Here is a 14,382-nt window from a genome sequence, read left to right on the forward strand (position 1 = left end):
CATGGAGGAAATAGCTTTGTTTCTTAAGTGCGCTGTTTTAAGCAGAGGAGTTTCAGTTATTCTCTTTATATAAGCAAATTGCATGAAGTGGTTAAGATGGAGTCTGAATTTAACCACCTGCATGATATTTGTAAATTAAGATGGGATTATGCCACTATTTTAAAGTTAATAGTCTACAATGCCTTATTTTTGCATACCAAAGTATATAGCAAGTATAGTGGCTGATTTCAGATCCGAAGCAATTACTTCATCTAGTTAGTGCTCTTTTTTAGAATACTTAAAATTCCAACATAAAGCAAAGTCTATGGTTGAAATAAAGAACTACAACAAAGCATTCATAGTGCCCTACAGACAGTAACGGGTCATATATAAACAGGACGACTGTGTTTATTTTTTTCCAAACTGCAAAATATACCCTGTCTGTAAGACCTCCAGAAGACTGGTGTGTTACAAATAGTGGGTTACCACATGGAGTAATTCCAGGGTTGCATCTCTGGCCATGCTCAAAACTGAAGCATCCAGACTGTCTGAACTGTTACGTACCACTCTCAGTGGGGAGGGAGGAAATTAATTGCATTCCAAGCAGAGAGACTTGTGCATTTTTGTTACATAACCCTCAGCACGCAGCAATAGCAAAATGACAATAATATTTTTGATCTGGAAAACAGCTGGAGTAGTTCACCACTGTTTTGAACTGCAAACGGATTGACGGTTAGCTTTGAACCATCTGCTCACACTATACTTTGGTATGTGTGCTAGTAAGTGGTCGATCTAGAAATAATGGTTTTCGGGTTTGGAAAGGAAAGGAACAAGCCGTGGGGTTTTGTTTGATATTCTGCTGTTACCTGTATGGATTTTTGACTTGTTAGGTGAGAGAATATGAAACTATATTTGAACTAGTATTTGAACCAATTTGACTCCAGAGTTTCATTTAACCTGTACCAAATTACCTTGAAATAGTCAACCTGCTATGTCATTTGGTCTTGTCATACACAGAGTCCAAGGGCTATATGTATGGCAATAGGTTGTGTGGGATTATTTCAGCAACAGACAATTTGAATTTTCTAGGCTTAAGAGGGATAGTGATAAGATGCTGAACTGGCAAGGAAACATAAGCGTAGATAGCATTCAAGACCCAAATGTCCCAGGACCACCTTGCACCGTTGTAAATTACAGAAAAACAGCTTAATCCTTTTACACCTCAGATGTTTTTTCAAGCAAGATTGGAAAAAGAAACAACTGGATTTAAAGTAATCGGAGAAGTAATATATTAGCTGGGGAAGGGAAACGAAAATCCGAGCTCTGGAAGTCCATTGTAAAACCCCCAGCAACTTAGTGGGTCAAGGATTTCAGTCTGTGTGTTTTTGTAGGGCTACAGGTGTGAATAATATGTGGGAGGATAAGTTAATCTTATAGATGCAAGAAATTGATATAATTGGAAGTAAACAAAAGGGTGCTGTGGATTTATGTTTTGCCCCACCTACAATAAAATGCCTCACATGACGTAAGGGTTGCTAAGTGAAGTGGCATCTTAATTCCCTGATGACATGTAAGTCTCCTGTAGGACAGGTGGAACTTGAAGTACCATATGATAACTAAAACTGTCATTTTTATTTACTAAGAGACTATTCACAGCATGAGAGCACAACCATATGAGGCTTTAGCCTATGACAGGAAAATACTGAATTTGTTTTAGTGAAATTTTGTTTGATAACTTTAAAAGAAAAATGTTAGAAAGCATTCAGTGAAAGGTTTTTGTTACACATCTAGACTTTTGACATGCAAGGGAAAATTCAACTTATTTTGTAGGTCATACATATTTTAAGAGGTAGTAGTTCCCTCAGAGTGCAGCATCATCTTTTCTGGTATGTGGGATTCTTTACCAGGAGAATAAATTTCCATTTCAAGCAGTAAGGTCAGGGAGAAGTAGCAAAATTTTTCGTGGAGGAAATAAAACATAGTTAATAACAGTTACTGTTTCGTGGGGGGTCCTGTGTTTAGAAGGCCCTGCTTCTGCAATAGCTTTGTATATTCCATTTAAAAAATAAAATGGAAGTAGCAGGCAGCCCACAGGCAGCACTCCTCTCTTCACTGAGGCACGAGGTGACTTTCACAAAGACATGCCTCATCCTTTTAGTCAAGATGAGTTAATGAAGAGAGCATTGATGCGAGGGAGTACAGCATGCAGCACGTGGGGGGCAGGACCACTAACTGCATAGTGCCCTTCCTGACGGCTTTGAGACCAGCACTGCAGCAACGGAGCTAGATTCAGGGCCATGCTTCACACGAAGAGCAATGCTATACCAAGGCAACAGCACTGCCGCTGTGTGCCCCCGCTGCCAGGGACTGCTGGGGTTCTTCGTAAACCTCCGTACTGCTGGGTACAGTGTGCTACAAGCTGATCAGTTCTTCCAGTTTTCCAGGTTTGTTATTAGAGTCTAAAACCAAATAGTCCTTGATGCTTTGCCAGCCTCCGGAGAGGTTGAATTACCATTTTATTGGAGGACCATCCTAGCAAATGAGAGAAGCTTTTTTTCCCCCATGCATATGGGATGGCCACGTGCAACAGCAGCTGACGCCAGCTAGCAAACTGCAGTCCCTAGCTAGCCCTGAGGGTGCTGAAGGGTTTCCACTGTGAGCTGGGTGACATTTATAGCCCAGGCTTTCAGGCTGCTTTCTCATTTGAATGAGACCAGGACAGGCATCCACCAGGTTTTGCACTCCTGATAGAGGAGAAGCAGCCAAGTGGCTCCTGGTTTTTTCCTCTCTGACTTTGTGTTGGCTTGTGGGAAAAGGAAAGGGGGAGAAAAAAAATGTCTTTGCTTCACCATTTTTTATCTCACCTTTTTCCTCAATGAGATAAGCTCAGGCAGTTTCCCAGCGCAGTTCCGTCTAACGCAGCAATCACACCATGCCTGTGGAAATGGAAGAAAGTCACCACTGTCAGATTCTCCAGCTTGCTGGGGGAGCAGAGAGGGAGATCTGAAGATATATAGAGGACTAAAAATAGGGAGCTAAAGTGAAAAGGGAAGCAGGAAGGTTACAAAACTATGAGAAGGAAAAAAGAAAATGTGGAATAATGAAAAAAACCCAGAGTGGTACTGAACAGAAGAGAAAAAAACCTGTAAAATTACTGCAGAGGAATAGGGAAGAGCAGGAGTAAGGAAGTATTAGTGGTTGAATAAACTGCTCTCCCTTTTAATGATGACAGGCCTTTTTTCTTTATGATGGTAAGTGATGGTTCAGGGTTAAAGCCAAGATTAGAATGTCTCATCGCTTTGATTCTTGGAAAAGAAAAAATAAAAATTCATCCTTTTCGAAGCATTAAGTGCCTTCAAGTGAAAAGATGTTGCAATTCATGAGAATGGTAATTAGACTTAATTATAACCTAACTGACCTTCTGTGGTGTTAAAATGTTGGCAGAACATGTTTGTCTTGGCAAGCCACTCTCTCCTAGAAACATTTCTGTTCTTGTGTTTGGCTTAGAAAGTTCATTGCTATATGGATCTGCCCATATGGTTTTCTCCATCACCCATCAAAGGAATAGACAGAGATCTGCAAAGATGTCACTAAAAGTATGTGGAATTACGAGATTGATATCATGTGAAGTAGAAGTAATAGACAATATCGTTATCTGGATATTGCTGTGAATTACCTAAGCCTTGCAATATTATTTATCACACGTTAAAATTTCAAAATTAAGCTGCTGGAGTACATTTCTTTTCTCTCTGTAATGATTTATGTTATACTACTAATATGTGTCACCAGAATGTTTCCCAAGGCATTGTCTTTTCACTTTCCTTTATAGATCTTACTTTTCTCATCCCTAACTTAAATTTAGGTGAGATTCAGAGAACGTCAGAGACTTATTTAGGAAAAAAAAAAGATGCTTATAAGAATAATAAAAAGCAAGGACACATTGCAGAAACACAAAAGTGAGACACAGAATTTCCCATCAAGTGGGGAAATAGTCTGACTCTGCAGAACACAAGGTGGTTTTTGCTGAGCGCAGTGGCAATACTGCTGAAAGCAATGTACAACCCAGGGCGGTTGTTTATCTGCTGTGTTTGCAGAGTGGAAACATCCCAGTCCTCAGTAAAACTTTATTACAAACAGTGCCAAGCATGGAAGATTTTAAAGCTGAAACGTTGCACTTCCTTTCAAAGAACATAGAAATCTGAGGGGCATTGCTGTAAGTGTGTGTGTGTGTGTATTTATATATTTATTTGTTTATATATATTTTATATATAAAGTATATAAAGTTGATATTTACTCCTGCTGGAGCAGAGGCCATTTGGAGAAGGGAATTAATAGGTAGCTTAGTGTTCCTTCAGTGTTAGCGTCTAGGAAGTTTCTGATTTTTGAAGGAACCAGTGGAAGCTTGTCCTGGGCTGTAAAGAAGGCAGCAACATTTGAGATTTGTGGCTGAACAGCTGAGATGAAGGTGGCCCTTCAGGAAATCACAAAACCATTCATCCTACCACATTTGGGACCAGGTGACTCCATTGAGAGAGCTTCTGCACAAATACAACCACGCTCATTAATGTTGAAAAATAGTTTCTAAATTTACATTGAGTGGGCTTGTGTCAGATTTAGTTTGCTTTGTTGATCCATAACATTTTGAAGCTGATTTTCGTCTCACAGTTTAAGTACTTTTTTTAGGTGCTGTCAGTGATAACTTTTATTTAAGTCATTCTCATTGCTGGTGGCCTTAATCTTTATTAATTTCAAACTTGGCACTGGCGTTGATGTTTCACCATCAATGGCTTAAGCTTTTAGATATTAAGAGTAACCGATGCACAAGAAATCTAAACATACACAGATTTTTTTTCTCCCTCCAGAGACAGATGCTTTGTGTTTGATAGCAACTAACATTAGCATTTAGTGTAATTTCTCCTTCCTCCACCCTCCAGGACAGAGAATGAGTTTCCTTCCTGATAGGGAGGTGCAGCATATGTAAAAGCTCATCCGTTATCTTGAATTTCATAAAGTATTGGAGAACTGCTCAAGTGATGAATTTCAATTAGTCAGTAGCAAAAATAGTATGTGAACTTAAGAGAAGCTATTGTAATTAGACACAGCAATGTTGCTGAATTCCCTTCAACAGCTGGGGCTTTAAGGTGTCTTGAAAGAGCAGTTTTTCCTCAAAGGTTAGGGGAATAGTGATGGAGGCTAGTTTTGCTTTAATAATCATAGGGCTATTTTTTAAAGGTTCTGGGGCAAGCATTAACTATGGATGTAATTAATCTATTCATACATGCTTTTAGTCATTTTGTCGCATTCATTAGTTCCACAAGAAGCCTCATGAATCCAGAGAGTCAGATACAGGATAAATTTGCATTTGGCGTTGTTCTGTGGCTATGTTTTATGTGAACTTGGGCAGGCACTTGCTACTATCTGATTTCAAAGGCTTGCACTTTTCCTAATACTCTAGAGATCAGTGAATTTGTTTTAGTACTTCTCCAACTTTCTATATTGCTTTGACTTTTAATTTCTACCAGGGCCTGGCCTACCTCTAAGTGGGATTCCTCTGCTTGACCTAAATCAGCACATCTGTAAAACTGAGTGTTTTCCAATTAATGCTTATAGTTGGACAGATCTTCCCCATTTTAAAGGAAGCCACTGTCTCTGTTCATGGCAGAGAAAAGTAGTCTCATTTTATTAAGAGTGAGTTACCTTATCATTATCCTACACTCCCTTGTGTAACTTAAGTACCCCATGGCATCTGATGAAGCCACCTCAGTTTGTTTGCAGTTCCCTAGCAGCCCTGGCATTACTCAGAAACTCTACAAAGCTCTCTGTTGCAATGCCCACACCTTTCCTATTTTTAGGGTGCTGATATGCTGGTAGTTATTCTTGTGGGGGGAGGCGGAGAGGGCATATTCACTCTACAGATTTGGTGCTGCTCTCGGCTGTTCTGTAAATGTACTCAAACATACTATCCTCTGCAGAAGGCAAAGCTTGCTGTTAGGGTATGTGAAGCAGAAAAATTATTCTGCTGTGTTGGACCTGTTATTGAGCAAGGCTTTCTAAATCATTGTATTGCCCCACATTTTGTAAATAACTTCTCCCGTTCCTGGTGTTTACATCCCTCACATGGCCGTATCAGTTTTCTCAATCTCATTGCCCCTTCGGTGAAGCGGTACATCCGTAATCCTTCATCTGTTGCTAGTCCTTCCAGACACTGATATGCTTTATTGCTCTTCTTTGAACTTCTGTGTCTGTGATTGTTCTGGAAGTGCGAGACCTGGAACCAAATGCACTGTTTTACTAGAGCTGCCTTCCAGCTTCACATAGAAGGGACTGAGAGTCTGCGATTCCTTCCTGCTCCCTGTCACTCTGGCTTTTGTTTATGGGCAACAATGTTGGATTCATCTTTGAGCCATAGCGCACTGAGATTTCACATTTAATTTTCTGCACACTGAAAACCTTTGCTTTTTTTCTTCCCCCAAACTATTACTCAGTTTTGTGTTAATGACAGTGTTGGCACAAACATGCCAACTATAGCCATAATAAATTTTTCACTGACTGTAAAAGGGACAGTGCTTCTCATCCTGCTTCAGCCTGGCAGCAACAAGTCAGATACCCTACCATTTCAGAGGTGGCTTTATGATATACATTTCCAGATGTTAGTGTTCTCATTATCATGATTATTCAAACTAAGCATTTAGGATTCTGTGAATGTCATGTTACACTCTCAGTAACAGCACCATACAGCTTTTGCCTGTTTAATCAAGATGTCTGACGGCAGCCCGACTTGATGATTTTCAGTCCCTACGATACACTCATTGACTTCTGGATTCACTTTTCTGTGTCTTGGTGGCAAGTGATACGCAGATCTGTGTTGGAGTCGTGCCAGTGTTTTTCTAACCCCCACATGACATCCACAGGATGTCATATTGTACAGGAATTGCTTTTAAACCGTTATTAACTTCTTGGTGGGTTAGCTGCTTTTTATGGTTCTAATACAACAATCTGCTGCTTTGCAAAAAGCACATTAACATCTTACTTTTAATTTACTGTTCCTTATGTATATCTCATCTCTTTTTCCATCTATAAATATTACAGCTATCCAGACTGAGTGAGATCCAGGCTTTGCCTGAAGAAAGCTCACCAAAAAAAGGAAGGCAACAATTTTGGTCTGCAGCTCTTCCGCAGGAGTCCAACTTTGCAATGCAGGTGGTTAAAGAGATGCATGCATCGGTGCTGAACAGAGGAAGGTGCCTGCATGACACAGTGCTGTGCAGAAATACTGACTTGGGTCTGGAAGCTGAATAACTGGGTTAACACCCAGAGGAGCCTGAATTAAGAAGTCATGGTTCTCGGCAAAATGAGCTCAGGCACTGCATGGAGCTGAGTTATAAGTTTTACTGCTTCCAGTGCCAGAGCGGGCACTGAGGCTTCTTTAGCTGTTACTGAAGATAAACTTGTTGTCAGTTAAAGCTAATGCTGAGAAATTACAGTATTATTTACTACATAATTCTAAAAACAGCAACCAAAAGTGAGAATAAAAAACAACTTTAAGTAGCTCGGAGCCAATCTCAGCTATTTTTACCACAAATTTCTGGGAAGAAGATGAACCATAGGAATACATTCTGGGTATCCGTAATACTATCCTGGAAATGTTCCAGATGGACAGAATTACTTTTTTTTATAATTTCAGTTGTTTCTAGCAAGTCCTCTCCATATTGGTGTATCAAGTTTTGAAGACCCTAGGTACTTACAAATATTTTTGGATGTGTTTTGCCATTTCTAGCTGGCTGGGTAAGCAACTCTGGTTTCTAGAGAGAAAACAGGTGATTGCTTTGAAGATTCTGAAATGTCAGGTTTTAAGACTTTTAAGCTTAGTTGTACATGGAAGTTCTCAGATAATGCAGATATTTCTGTGCTATTTTCAACTCACTCAGAAGTTGGAAGTTTCAGAAACATCAACAATTGCATGATTTTCCAGCCAAATTAGTAAATGCTTATGATGCAACTCATTCAACTGAGCTTTGGGAAAGCAGCCGTACTAATGCTACTTTCCCTGAACCAAACCTCTTATGGTTTAGCTATTAATATTATTCTGGGTAAACTCCTTTCTATAGGGAATGGTTTTGGAGTAGCTTTCTTACCCCTTTGCTTAGCGCTAATGTATGGCTTAAGAGGAGAAAGCAAGGGAAGCTCATGTGCAAGCTAAATTTTTCTTGGTCAGAGTCAGTAGCTGTTCTATCTGTCTAAATCTGCTCATCATCCTATTTAGATTATGGCAGAGGAAAGAGATTTCTTCTTGTAATTTCCATAACCATAAATGGTCACTAAATTTAACAAAAAGGAAGAAATACATTAGGAAACTCTAATCCTACTTTACGGCTCCAAATCAAATAGTTCGTCTTTCTAAATCTTTGAATTAATTTTATGGAAGGTCACAAGCACACATCTCAAAGCATATTTCAGTAAAAGCTGCAGAGTGATTTACTTTGAAACCTTCTGTCTCTTTGTGCTTCTACCATTTTTTCAGTGTGAAACAAAGCTGTCAAAATATTTACTTGGGCATTTGGTTCAAACATTCTCATAGGGAAATACTGTATTTAATAGTGTCATTAACATGAATTCACAAATCCTTTCATCTGACATCTATCATTTACAGGATCAGCTGAAAAATATGTTATCGACTAACCATGCCCATCTTTAAAGGGCTTTTTTTTTTTTTAAATATTTTCTCTATCTTCTCCCTGTCATAGGATTGATAATTTGCTTTTCCATCATACCTTTCCTGAAAGCATATCATGACTGTATTTTGACAAAATAAATGAAAAATATTTTGACACTAATTTATTCACTCTTGTTATGACAGCTTTTGAGAAAATGTTATATTACCCCATTTTTCAGATGGATAAATTAAACAGTGATGAAGTTTGTGATTCACCAAAGTCCTTGTACTATCCAAAGGTCTCCTTTCAAGCAAGTGACACGAGGGAAACTAGGCATAACTTTCTTCTCATCTGAACACAGGCTCTGTTTTCTTTGGCCCTATACCAATGTCTGGTCCCAACAGACCTGCAGGATTTTTCTCAATTCCTTATTTTGAAAGAGGACTTTGCATGGATTTTTTTCTGTAGTGGCATCTCAAGACATTTCTAAAGGCCACAAGCATCTATACTAATCTCTGGGTGGGCATGCAATGGATTAATATTCCAAATCCTTCTAGCTACTTTGGGAGAGGTTTCTGTCTTCCATGGTTGGGGTCTCCTTGCAGTTGTGGTCCTTTGCAGTATTGCTGCAAATGACCAGAGCAGCTTTATTCCACTCTATTGCTGCTGATAAAACTAGGAACAAATATTCCCGAGTTAGCCAGCTGGAGGTTACAGACAGCATTTTTATTCTCAGTCACATATACAAGATGTTTCTCCTGCATATGATCTTGTATCAGATGAGAGTGCTGGCTCTTAAGATGACGTGTTCTTGTGCGCCTGAGGAGGCTTCCCATGCATTCTTGGTGAATTGATTTTTTTCAAAGTTTGGTTTGCTTTTCTTTATTTATAATTTTTGCAGTAGGATTTTTTAAGATTCCTCATAAATTTTCACATATTTTGCTGCAGCTATAAATTATATTAACAGTAATTAACCATTGTGCTGTAAAGAGCTTCCTCAGATGGGGAAAACTAGATTACGCGTGTTAAGTCCATAAATAATGGGGTAAAAATAGTTAAGGTTTCTTTGCCTAATTCTCTTTCCTGTAAAACAACGTCTTTATTTCCAAACCTAGTTAAGAAAATTTAATGCATCCTCTCTTAATGACTCTCATTTCCAGTAAAATAAAATTTAGTATAAATGAATTTTCTTAACAGTTTATTAAATGTAGTCATTAGATATTTCTCGTTGAGATCCAGCTTTCATCTGTCCATAGTATTATACAAAAAAAATTGCATCTAATTGAATAATTAAGGAGCTTTAATATATTATTTCATCTGAAATTACTTTTAGAAACCTTGTAAGATATATTAGGGAGATTCAGAAGCAGAAGCCTGTAATAACAGGCCAGTCTGCTTCAGGGACTGTATCCTGACAGTAAGTAGACACCTTCATTGCCCACTGAAGTTGTGAGCGCTCAACACTTCACACAATCACTTTGACCTTTTCCATTTGTCTTGAGGAAAACTTGTGCACTATTCAGGTCAAATAAAACTAGAATAATTAAAATTACCCATTTCATATATAGGTGTTACAACAAACTACCTCTTGAAATTTTTAAACTAAAAGCAGATTGCAGGGATTATTTACTTTATTTGAATAAAATACCATTTGCAGTGAGTGTTTGTTCAAGGAGTATGAAGCATAGCTCCTTCCTCCCAGCCTCTGAAGTCTGCTCTTCCCTGGCTCTCCAAACCCCTTGCCTGGTGCCTGGCTCCGAGCCCAGGCATCCCATCCTTAACCTGTCTTCTGGATTCAGGGAAAGGCATTTTCTACTCTCCCATCTTCTTCCATTCAGACTATGTTCTCGGCATGGCAGCAATGCAAAAGGAAGGTTTTATGTTTTCTCTGTGTCATAAAATTTAGATCTAGGAGAATTAACACTGCTGCTCACTTCCTCAAACACATTTAAACTATTCATCCAATGCCCAAATACTCAAAATAGTGGAGAGTAGTTTCGTAACTCTAGGGAATCATTTAGTCTAGTCAGCCAAAGCCAAAATTAAAATGTAAAATGCAGTTGGCAATGATTATTAATCAATTAGCTCCAGGGAGCCATCAAGGCTTCCTAGCCAGAGTTAGAGTGACAAACAATATTTTTGAAATAATAAAACTGGATCCTTAATAAAACTTGTCTCCTGCTTCACACATTTATTAATATGATGATGCCCAAAAAGGTATCAGTAATTACTTTTATATGAATAAAATTGAATTGGAATGAGAGCCATCTGCAGGAAGCAGTAATTGGCAGATCGGTTTCTCTAAGCTTAGATTACTTAAAATCTTAGTAGTGCAACGCACATGACAGGATATTAGAAGAGGAGAATCTGATACTGTCCTGAATACCGTAGTGCAGCAGCAGATTTTATTATGCAGTGAGAGATACCTGAACATATCAGCTAAATCAAGAAAATGTGAGTGGGCTGTTGACTGCTGTACACTTTTAGTTGATCTTGATATTTTCATTGGTTTGTCCCTTTTTAGAACTCCTTTGCAAAAAGAAGAGTAAATCATTCTGTAAGGTTACAACTTAGGAGATTCCAACGACCAGGGGTCTGCAACACTCTCTCTCCTTCTGCTTCTGCCATACTTCCTAATGAATGCAGCCATGGGATGTCCAAATTGGGATCTAAGAAATGACAAAGATGCTGACGGGTCTTTTTTTTTTTTTTGAAAGCTTCTATATGTGTTCTTGCTGTTGGTCCAGAATAACCCCAAATGTGGTATCCTCTCAGATGCACTGTAAAAGCCATCTGGGTGATGGGTTATTTGAAGAGGGCTGCGCAGGGCTTCCTGTAAGAAAGATGAGATATGTCTAATTAGCCAGCAATAAAAATACTTGGATTTCATTTTAAAAAAAGCCTGCAAATGTAATTTCTGCAACAGTGCATCTAGGGCTGGCATCCAAATTAATAATTATCTGTTCTTTAATACTGTCCTAAGAGAACGCAGTTAAGTAAAGGGGCTAGCTAAGAATTTGACAATCCAGAATGTCTTCTATATGCCTACAGAATATTGTCACCAGAAAAGGACAGAACTGTAGAAAAGGTGAGGGTCCAGTCCTACAGCTTAGGCTCAGGGTTCAGCTTCCCTGTGAGGGAAGGATTTCTCCTTTTCTGGAGGCTTCAGCTAGAGCCCCTGGATATCACAATGGATGGGATTGATTTGAGGCCAGCTATTTGTCAGTGTGAGTATCTCTGCTTCTCAAGGAAGGAGGGGACACAGGAGCTACTTCTTCAGAGATGCTGCTGGCACCCAGCCTTCCTGGCCATCCTGCAGATTGCAGAGGATGGGTTGCACCCCTTGCACCCCTCAAGTTCACTGAGACCACGCTCCATGATCTAAGCAGCTCCTGTTCCTCAAGGATGTGAGGAAGCCCTGTTGGGAAGTCGGCAGGAACAGGATTTGAATCTTGTGGAGAGGAAAGGAAGCCAGTCAGGCTCCCTGCAACTGGAGCTAGATGTCCTGGATGCTGAGAGTCAGAAAAGAAGAACGTGCACGGTGCTGGGTCTCTGTGCAGGTAGGCATTTGGCACACAGGCATCTCGTTAGCATGATGAGAGCGCACTGCTTTTTCATATTATAGTCGAACGTTACTCTGGAGTTTGGAACTGCAGAAGACCACTTCTGATCTTGTTGGCTATGGAAGTCCATTAGGTCTTTGCAAAGGTAGAAACAGCACAGAAACACCCAACCTGAAGTTAAATTAAAGACATCTGGTTACAAAAAAGCAATGCATTTTCAGCAGTGTTGCTCATCAGAGGCCCAGCTGGATTAGACACCTTTATAGGGTGCCAGCCTCACTTTGTAGCTTCAGGGCTTCTTGAAACAGCCTGTGCATAATAAATAAATAATACAAACTTTCAACTCCATATACTGAGCAATAAATTGGCACTTTGGCATCCTGGCTGCTTCAAAGCAAAATTGATCAGCCAACATCTTCAGTATTCAAATCCTTCTCCAAGTGGTCGTTTCTTCATCCCTCCTCAAAAACTTTCACTGATAACTTTTCCCATGAAGTTGGTTTCTTTTCCAGTAATTCTTGCAGCATCACTATATGGAAAACCATGACACTTCTATGCATTTCTGGTGTTTTCTTATTAAAAGCCCAAAGTTTTTTTTTATCATTGCTAGCTTTGAGATAGGCCTTAAAAATTATACAGACTTCTTTTATTACATTAGTAAATATTTGACTTCTCATAGCACCTTTTGTAGCTTGTCTAATTCTTCTTTCATTAACACTGTAATATTCTAAGTATAGCTAGTATAGGTATGACCCAGCACTGCTGAAACTATAGAATTTTTTTGTATTGACACCCAGAGCAAGATTAGGGTACGTTAATGCTCCACTAGCTGTATACCCATGACTAGGTGTTACTGTTGTAGTTTTGTAGAACAATAGAATTGACTCTTCTAGATCTAGCTTGAAAGGACTTGCATTGCTTATCCTGGTGGATAAGTGGTAAAATCCAGTGATTATTTGCTCTAGCTGAGAACCACCTCAGAACCTAGTCTTCTCCCAGCAACATGGAATTATAGAGTTGGAAGCAGTGATTTCAGCCTGACTTCAATCTACATGCTCTTCACATCCTTCCTTTGAAATGCAACAATTAGTTTAAGATTTTTTTTTTTCATTTGTTCTTAGTTGTTTAATCTCTTCTATTATCCTTTGCTTCTTTGAGATGCCAGGAGGGACAATCTTTAAAAGTTATAAAAGCTGATTTTAAATTAAAAAAAGCAATGAAAATGAGCTACTGGTTGCAACTAAGCTTGAATCCGTGCCTTGGCAGGAGTGTTCTGTACCACAGTTGGACATTATGTGGTGTAATGGTAAGACAGAAGAGAAGTGACCGTATTTGTTTTTCCTGGGTCTGGTAGCATATCCCTCATCTGATCGTCAGAAAGCATTTATATAAATGGATTGTTGCCAACTTTTGAAAATGGTTTTACTTGCAGCTGGTTTCTTACATGATTTTCATACAGACTATGGGGCCCTCTTTATCTCCTCATACCCCCCAGGATGTTCTTCATGGGAGGGAGGCATAACTGTTGTTTTCATTTTTCCTTTCCCTTATTTCTGGTCTGGGCATCAGTGTGACCAGAATTAAGTGCAAGAAAAGATGGACATCTGGAGAGGAGATGGGACTTCAGCACAGCATTGGGATAGCACTTAGTTGTATATTCCTTGCAGGAGCAGAACAGATTGGCTGTGAAGGGCTCAAATTCTGTTTTTTATTCTTCTTCTGTGATAATTCAACTCCTGCTTTGTCTTCTTTTTATGAATGTATGTAAAATAAAAAACATGTTTAGCTTAGTAATACAGTCATATTAGCTGTCGTCTTTCAAGCCTACTGCTGACCTTTCTGTTATTACTGAAAACAACAGAAAGTTCTCAGCATATTATTACTGCTATATATATTTTCAGATCAAAATACAATTTTGCTGCAGGCAGGCTAATACAGATACCAGCAACTAAATAACTGTACTAGAAAGAATTTAAAAAAAAAAAAATGGAAAGGTTTTTTTCCCAGTGGAATGCTGGTGGCATTTGCAGGTAGGTTGGTGTCTATGAAAAGTCGACAAGTTGAATCACAGTAATACAACACCCTGCGTGTATTGTACCATATATAAGAGCTATGAGCTCTACTGATGACCTGCTGTATGGTTTTGAGGCATTGTTACAATTTTCTGGGTCAACTTTCCTTTCCAC

General features: G+C 39.1%; 1 protein-coding gene across 2 annotated transcripts in view; it reads left to right on the forward strand.

Annotated features, from left to right (window-relative positions):
- Positions 1–14,382, forward strand: part of CHLSN (cholesin) — a 135,333-nt gene that overhangs the window by 108,415 nt on the left and 12,536 nt on the right. The window lies entirely within an intron of this gene.

This window comes from Mycteria americana, chromosome 12, assembly GCF_035582795.1.
Source record: "Mycteria americana isolate JAX WOST 10 ecotype Jacksonville Zoo and Gardens chromosome 12, USCA_MyAme_1.0, whole genome shotgun sequence".
NCBI lineage: Eukaryota > Metazoa > Chordata > Aves > Ciconiiformes > Ciconiidae > Mycteria > Mycteria americana.